This window comes from Octodon degus, unplaced genomic scaffold (assembly GCF_000260255.1).
Source record: "Octodon degus isolate 3935 unplaced genomic scaffold, OctDeg1.0 scaffold00225, whole genome shotgun sequence".
Classification (NCBI taxonomy): domain Eukaryota; kingdom Metazoa; phylum Chordata; class Mammalia; order Rodentia; family Octodontidae; genus Octodon; species Octodon degus.
Genome location: NW_004524801.1, coordinates 266,790 through 275,873, shown reverse-complemented (window position 1 = coordinate 275,873; position 9,084 = coordinate 266,790). Strand labels below are relative to the sequence as shown.

At 40.3% G+C, this 9,084-nt stretch overlaps 1 pseudogene; it reads left to right on the top strand.

Annotated features, from left to right (window-relative positions):
- The first annotated feature begins 6,852 nt into the window (after positions 1-6,852).
- On the top strand, positions 6,853-8,170 carry LOC101584002 (annotated as a pseudogene).
- Positions 8,171-9,084: the final 914 nt, after the last annotated feature.

Below are 9,084 nucleotides of genomic sequence, written 5' to 3'. Positions count from 1 at the left end.
ATAAATAAATAAATAAATAAACAAACTGCATAGTTAAGAAAATGAAAAGAAGTCACAGAATAGGAGAAAATATTGTCAAATTATGTATCTGATAATGGTGTAGTATCCAGAATACATCTAAAGAACTATTACAATTAAACAATGAAAGGAGTCCAGTTTTAAAGTGGGAAAATAATTGAGTGGATATTTTTGCAGTTGAAGTATACAAAAGGTTTATGAGCACATGAAAAGATTCACACTATCATTTCAGTAAGAAAATGCAAATAAAAAACAGTGAGATGCTACTTTACCACAGTAGGACGGTTCTAATTGAAGACTGATATAATTAGTAATTGGTAAGAATGGAGAGAAAGGTAGTTCTCCATATACTGTGGCTAGGAATATAAAACTGCAACTCCTTTGAAAACAATTTGACAGACTGCCCAAAAAGCCAAACACAGTTTTCATATGACTCAGAAATTCCACTGGTAGTTACATACACAGGAAAAATGGCAACACACATTGACAAAGCATTTTGTACATGGATGTTTATAGCAGCATTATTCATAATAGCTAGTAAATAAAAACAACCAGAATTTCTATCAATCAATAAATGAAATAGGATGTATCCATAAAACAGAATAACATGCTGCAAAATTGAATGATTCATTATAACAACACAGAAGAACCTGAATGGCATAATGCTCAATAAAAGAAGTCAGACATCAAAGGCTACTTGGTGTATGATCCCATTTATAAGAAATACCCAGAAGATGCAAATGCACAGGGACAGAGACCTGAGGTTGCTGAGATACTTGGGAAGGGAAGGCGAGAGGATTGTGAAAGGTGACCGCTAGTGGGAATGGAGGTTTTTTGTGTGATGATTAAGCTAAGATAATGGTGATAGTGGCACAAATGGTACTAAATATGCACATGGTGTATTTTAGGTGAGGTTTAGTTTTTGTTTTTGGTGCTGAGGACTGAACCCAGGGCTTCCAGTACACATGGTATATTTTAAAAGGTAAATTTTCTGCTTTTATGTACACATCAATTTTAAAAATAAAATAATTTTAGATCCAGTCCTAGCCCAGGCCCGATTCGAGGCATGGTTCAGCAGTTCAGCCATTATCTCCAAGGATTTGAATTTTCCCAGTATTTCTAATCTGACCTGTGTGGTGTTGGTCTCAGCTTCGATCTCCATGAGCTCCACTTCAGAAAGTTCAGGTACCTCATGAAGTCAAAATGGCTGCTGCAGTTCCAGAGATCATGTATCATCTAGTGGAACTATTATGGACCACTGGACTATATTGGATTATTTTGCTGAATTCACGCACCTACAATATTTGAATGGCAATGGAATACCCATCTCTGACAAAAGCAAACAAAAAAGGGGGATATAAATGACCATTTTGTAATGAAAAATATATATACATATATTTGTATATACAAAATAGGATAGATATCAGCTACTTTCTCTTAGTTCAATGAGATTTGTACTAATAGTGTTTATTTTTATTTATTTATTTATTTTTTCAGAACTGGGGATTGAACTCAGGTCCTTGCACTTTCCAGGGAAGTGCTTATTCTACTGAGCCATCTCCCCGGCCCCTAACTAATAGTGTTTAGACAAGAGATCATGTCTGCATCTTGTACTATGAATAACTACTATGAAGACAATAATATGCAATGTATTAATTATTGTAATTATCCTAACTTGTTTTGCAACTATCTCATTGTTATTTCTTTCTCAATAAAATTAATTAAGAAAAAAGTAAAGCTAGATAAAATAAAAAAATTTTAAGTAAGTGTGATAAAATATCCTTAAATTTTTAAGAATTCCATTTAAAGCCACATCCCTTCATCAACATCAGGAGTTAAACAACATATATAACCCTTCCCTCTCTACAACCCAATAAGCTGAATGTCATTTTCCTTTCCTACATCTCTCTACAATCTAGATTTTGTTGTTGTTCATCGTAATGAAGTCGTATGTAATTAGTACTTGATTAACGTTGAATGTCATGCACCGTATTGCTTCACAAACAGCACCTTCTTTCTCCTAAGGTCTTAACTATTATCTCAAATTACCTCTCACATTGTTTAGGGATTTCTTTTAAACATTATGCATTGTATTTTAAGTCTTTGTTAAAAAAAACCTTTAAATTAAATGATACAACTATGCTATCAATGATTTTTTTTTTTGGTATTAGTTTCTTTTTTCTTTTTCTTTTTAACTTTCTGCAAAGCTTTTTTCCCGAGGGGCTCAGTCTTTCTTGGCAGCTGCCTTCCTCATGCAGCCAGCACGTTGCTCAGCTCCTCATGCTTCCTCTTGGTGTGGATGTGCATCCTCATTCTTCTCTTGATGAACTTGAGGGCGCATTTTTCCTTGGAGACCTTGAGCAGCTCCATGGTGTGCCGCTCTGCACACCTCCTGGATCATGTCCCACACAAACTTGGTGTGTTTGGTGAGACGTCTGCCACAGTGCCTCAGTTTGCTCACATTCTTAGTCACTTTGTGGCCCTTGTTGAGGTCCACAGCCATGTGATAGCAGAGGGTCATGGCTACTGTTCTTTGATGGTTGCTGTTGTATTGGTTTCTTAGTGCCATTTTCCTCCTGTGGTTTCCATGACAGCACATAATTTTACTTTTTTTTACTGCAGGGTCTTGCTATGCAATTCAGACTCATAGTGACCCTCCTGTCTCAGCCTCCCCAGCAGTGGGATTACAGGTGTGGGCCACTACTCTTGGTTCTGGGGCCAGCACAGCATGTGGTACTGGGGACCAAACTTGGCACCTTGCACTTGCCAGGCAGGCACTTATGCACTGAACTATTTCCCCGGCTTTCACTGTTGTCTTATCTCTTGGACATGCACCCACCTTTTTGTTTTCATTTTTTGCTTGATTATCCTCTTCTTTTTAGTTCCTAAATGTTGGAGGCCTCATATAATGGGTTCTTAGACCTCTGCTTTTCATTTACCCAACTCTTAAATGATCTCATCCAGCCCCCTGTGACCTTACACACCATGTTTCACAGATAATTCTCAAATTTATAACTCCAACCCTAACTTTTCTCCTGAATTCAATCTGCTAGTCTGTCATGTCCACTTAAGGGTCCAATAGGAATTAAGCCTTAGTCACTTTCTTGTTGCTGAGAGATAATACCCCACACCTGCATTTTAAAGGAGAAGGGCCAGCCAAGGCCATAGCTAGGAGCACAGTGCATGCCTACCACACATGAGGTCGTAAGTTTGATTTCTGTTTCCAATAAACAAACAAACAAACAAATAAATAAATAAAAATAAAAATAAAAAAAGGAGGAAAAGGTTTATACTGACTCATACTTTAGAAGTTTTAGTCATTGTATGCTCAGCCAGCTCCAAGGCAGGAAAGCATAACAGCCAGCAGGGGCAGGGCTGAGGAGAGCTGCTCATGATAGGGGAACTAGAAAATACAGACATCTAGGAGGAGCTGGGAAGGGAGATAGAGCCTCCCAGGTCACACCCACACTGACTTACCTCTCCTGACCAGAGCCACTTCCTAATGCTAGTCAACTATAACACCTCCATAATCCAATCGTCTTTCCGAGGTCCAGCCTTTCAGCTTATGAGGACTTTGGTGGGGGACATCCATATAAATGAACCATAACACATTTCAAACTTACCACGTCCCAAAAGCAAACTCAGTTCTCTCCCATATTGCTATTGCTTTGATGTTCTCGATCGTTGTGAGTGGATTTCTAACTGTAAGATTCTGAAATTTCTTCATGACATGTTTTGATGCTCATTTTCTTGAGTACTCCATCTTGGTGTTTGGTACATGGTTTTGACATAAAGATCCAAGTTTTTGTGTGGTGAAATTTTCATGTTTATTGGGTTATGGCTTCTTCTGCAATGGAATTATTGTCTGCTAACCTCACTTAAGTGGCTGATTCTTAGATACTACCTCATGTTTCATATTTTTGTCCACTTATTTGTTTTATAATTTGTACAGTTTTTATAGTTAATCATATGTTGGGTTGCAAAATGTGTGTTTTGCAATTTCATGTTCCCACTGAAGTCATTTTGATAGAGTTTTTAAAATTCTGGGACCTGCCATCCATCTCAAAGAGGAGGACTGGCCACCACTGTTTGTAGCCAGACCAACTCTGTCACTGTGTGACAGACAAACTCTTACCTGACTCTGGCCCTAGTTCCTCTCAGCACAAGGCTGTGGAGGCAACTAACAAATAGCCAAGCCAAATGAAAACAAAGCCAGCTCCAAGGAGAAGAGGTAAGTGAAGAGTTTGTGTTTCAGGGAGAAATACCAAATGGTCTAGCAGCACAAGCCCCAAGAAAAGACCATCACTGTTGTAAACTATAAACAGTGTGGAGTTTTACCCTGAGTGTGACTTCTTCATGATGAGACAGAGTTGGAGAAGAAACCAAATGCAGTGTTTGCAACACTTCAGGAGTTTAATCAGGTGCCATCTTGGAAAGTGGTTGATGGTGTGGAACTGAGTTACAGGAGACCTATACATACTACAGTTTTACTCAAGTATGACCTTACGAAGGACACTGGATGAGACAGTCGTAGGAGACAGACACAGGCAGGTGAAGGGTAGACCCAGAGCCACTGATATCCCCTGAGAAGTCCAAGGTCAGGCCAAGGATATGGTATTGGTACTTGCATTCTATGGCTGCAGGCCATGTTCAGTGCATGTGGCTTTCAGAGGTGGCTGGATCTGAAGGTGATGACCCTGAGGTTAGTGGTCTGTTTGAACTTCTACCCCATTCAGTAGTGACAAGTGGCTTGACTACTTCAATGTGAGTGGGGACACAATTCAGTCTGGACTGTAGACATGGTCTGGGGCTTAGCGACCAGGGACCTGTTGAGCAGGATGGGCACCTCACAAACCCACAGACTATGTAGTGAGATGGAGAGGATTGCGACTTTCTGGATCCAGAGACGGTGGGTCCTGGAAGATAACTGTTATGGTATGTGTCTAGTTGTTCCCCCGAAGCCTCATACAATCATGGGTGGACTTCTAGAGTTTGTGATTAACTCATAATCCACTGGGATTATGGGTGTGAGTGCTGCTGGGATTATGGGAGTAAATGCTTCTGGGATTATGGGTGTGAGTGCTACACCCAGCCTGGGGCAAATAGCCTGAATGCACCATAAGGGAGACTGACTTGCTCTTTGTAGCCATCATTGCTGTTACTTCTCCACTTTGCTCTTGCTTTTTGCCACTGCCATGAAAGTTTTCTCTCTGCCATGTGCCACTCTGCCTTAGAGCCAGCTGAGTATGGACTGAAACCTCCACTAACTGTTAGCTGAATAAACCTTTCCTTCCTTCATTTTGAGTGTTGGGTATTTGTCCCAGCAGTGAGAGAAGAGTAACTGAGACAACAACCACTTACTTGGAAATACGTAGGAACTTGTTTTTGGCCTATTTTTAATCCCTTTTTTGGGGTGGTGTTTGGATTTTTATTTCCTATTTTATTATTATTTGTTTTGATCCTTTTTTTCTACCTTCTCTTTTCTCTTTTATTTGATTCTTCTATTATTTTTCCCTTTAGTTCATTCTATATATTTTATTTCCTCTTTTTCTTGTCTTTTGTTAGCTTCATCTAAAACCATTAATTTCCCTTTTCCCTTAATAAGATCCTTTATTTCATTTTTATCACCTTCTCATCCTCTATTACTTGAACTTTTCGAAGTTTCCTCTTTTCAAGCTCTCATTCTCCACACCCTCACCCTTGCTCGGACAACCATTAAATTTTAGGAATCCATAGCTTATTTCAACATTCAACATTAGTTGAATGTTGTCCTACTGTTAGTAGAAGTTAAGTTGTTCCACTTAGTAGGTATTTACTGTAGGTCAATATCTTGTTTGTCTTACTGTTTATGCTCTAATTATGGGTCTGTTTTCTATAGTAAAGGGTACATTTTCCATGGTTAGGAGTTGTCAACATCCACTTTGTAATGGACACTATTGTTCATTTTATTAGGATAGCTAAGGTGACATAGTTGTGGTTATCAATTGTTTTTCCCTGTATACCAATTTCTGGATTGCACAGGGGTCATATATAATGCTGTGGCCCCTTCCCAGAGAAGAGAGTACCGGGCCAAGTAAGCTACAACCTCTGCTTCCAAGTAAACAAAGGTAATTGGACAGAGGCAAGTGCCAACATTTAGCTGTGAGAAGAGCAGATCTCTGAAAAGTACATATTCACTAAAAAATTTTCTATACCAGCAACAAAGCTATCCACTATAATAAGTCCACAAACCTCTCTCTCTCTCTCTCTCTCTCTCTCTCTCTCTCTCTCTCACACACACACACACACACACACACCCCAAATAAGAAATAAAAACATGGGAAGATAAGCCAACAAAATACATCCCCGAACTTTCAACTCCCTCAGAGCTGATCCACAGGGAATCAAAGGGGAGGAAACAAAAACCACACACCTAAATTATGTGAAATGGTATCAGGTAGATACCATCTATAATGCATTTGACAAGCTGATAGAAGATTCAAGTAAGCCTGTACTGAGCCAAATAAACAGAATGATCAGTGAGGCTACAATGACACTAATAAAAAGCTTGCAGAGCTAAACAAAGTGATGCAAAACATGCATGACCAATATAGGAAAGAATGAGAATTTATAAAAGGGTTCCAAACATAAATAGGGGATTCCAAATTATATTAAAAGTATGATCAGCAGAAGTGAACAATGTTGGCAAGTTCTGGAACAACTCCAGAAGAGTTAGAAGGGAGCTGGAAGGAGCACAGTTTCCTACGTGAGGCCCCACTGTCCTGCGTCTCGAAAGGGACGGCAGCCCCTCTGCCACGTGGTTACTCATGGATGTGCCAGCTTCAGAACCTGTGAAAAACTGTTTAGTTTGTTGGAACCACAACAGAATTCTGGTTGAAATACATGAAAGGTGAAACAGATGACTTCGAGTTGTTGGAAAACCAGCTATCGGATCCAGATATAACTGGCTGCTAGCATTCTTCTCTTCTATCATGTACTTGACAAAGACTTAGAGCAGCATTTCAGCATTTTGTTAAGATTGCCTTGGAAGCCAAACAGTGGTGGGAAAGTTTTTGGCTTTTCTTGGTAACCTGGTGTCAGCACAGACTGTCTTCCTTAGGCCACCTCTCAGTAAGGTTGCTTCTTTTTTTAATTACTATTATTAATTTGGTACAGGGTCTCACTACACAGCCCATACTCATAGTGATCCTCCTGTTTTCAGCCTCCTCAGCACTGGCATTACAGAATGCGCCACCATGCCTGGACTTGGTTGCTGACTCAGCATGCCAGGGGGAGGGCCAGCATGCATGTGGTACTGGAGACTGAACCCCAATCAGTACGCTTGCCTAAGTAGGTGCTTAGTCTGCTGAGCTATCTCACCAGCCCTGGTTGCTTCTCATTTGTACTTCCCCGAGTGATCTTAAGAAAGATAACACATATTTGAGATTTTGATGATGAAGATGATAATCTTCCTGCAAATTTTGACACGTCACAGAGCCTTGCAAATGATAGCAAGATAGGTCCCATCAACACCATGGTTTCTTATGCTGATAGTGGTAGAAAATTTTCCATTTGTTAGAAAATCAGAAAGAACATTGGAATGTTACACTCATAATTTACTAAGGATAAGTGTCTATTTTCAGCTTTTAGATGGAAGCCTAAGGAAGGCTTAAGGTACCTTCAGAGTCTAAATTTTCAACATATAGGTATGAGCAACTAAATCCTCTGAAGGTTTGCCTGCCATTAGTGGTTAACTTCTTCACTGCTATCACAAGTAAGTACCAGCCAGTCTTCTGCTACACTGTCACCGAGAGAAGCAGTGCGCAGATGTTACCAGCTATTAAAAATACAGCTGCAGGAGACTCAGCACAGACCTGCACAAACCTACTTGACCCTTCTTGGCCTTTGATCCTCACGTGCTTTACAAGGTCAAGGACATTCATTGATCCTATTTATTAGACACGGAAGACATGAGTGCTGAAGAGCTTCAGGAATTTAAGAAACTCATTGAAAAGGAGACAGTAGATGATGATGATGATTTCTTGAAATGTGAAGTGTCTCAAAATTATTCTGTGATTGGGGTTACACTGAGAGCCTTTGATGCACATTCTGAAGTCCTTCCAGCAGTGCAGGCTCCCCACCTGCGGTACACGTGCCAGTCCAGGCCCTCTGATCTCAGGACTAGGTGATGGAGGTGCATTGCTCTTCCCAGTGTGACCTTCGGCGTCCAGGTTCATATTGCTTAGGCATTGATTGGACCGTAGCACATATGTAGGCATTGTACACTCTACTCAGACTTCACATAGTGTATTAATAAACTTTTTTTTGTAGTTTTCTTCTTTTGCTTTCCTTATAGACAAAAAGAAAAGACTATCATGTGCAATATTTTACAGAGGGGTTAATGATAAATTTTGAAGACTGCTTATTAATTTGATGTATCTTAATTTTTTTATCTTTTATTTGTTTGGTACAAGGTCTTGCTACACAGCTAGGACTTGTAGGGATCCTCCTGTCGTAGCCTTCTCAGTGCTAGGATTACAGGTGTGCACCACCCCCTGTTTTGTGGCTGGAACGGTACACCTGGGGTTCCAGGGCCAGCATGGCATGTAGTACCAGGGACTGAACCCAGGTCCTTGCACTTACCATGTAGGTGCTTAAGCCACTGAGCTATCTCCCCAGCCCCAATGTATCTTTTTAAATGTAATTGTGTAATTTTTTAATATAAGAACTAGCTCATTTTAACAAATTTCCTTTTTTAACATAGATTCTTATTAAAGCCATAGTCACAGGACTTCTGTGGTGTGATTTTAGCGAAAAATCCTTTATGATAAATCCTCTATTTAAAAACTAAAATGTTTCCAGGGATGGTTGTACACACCTATAATCCCAGCACTGGAGAGGCTAAGGCAGGAGGATCATCAAGAGTTCAAGGCCATGGGGCTGGTGAGATGGCTCAGTGGTCTAAAGCACCTACTTAGAACAAGCTTAGCAAAGCACAGGGACCGCGGTTCAATCCCCCAGCGCCACATGCCGGCCAGCCCCGCCCCCTGGTGGGCTGAGCTGGACACACACACACACACACACACA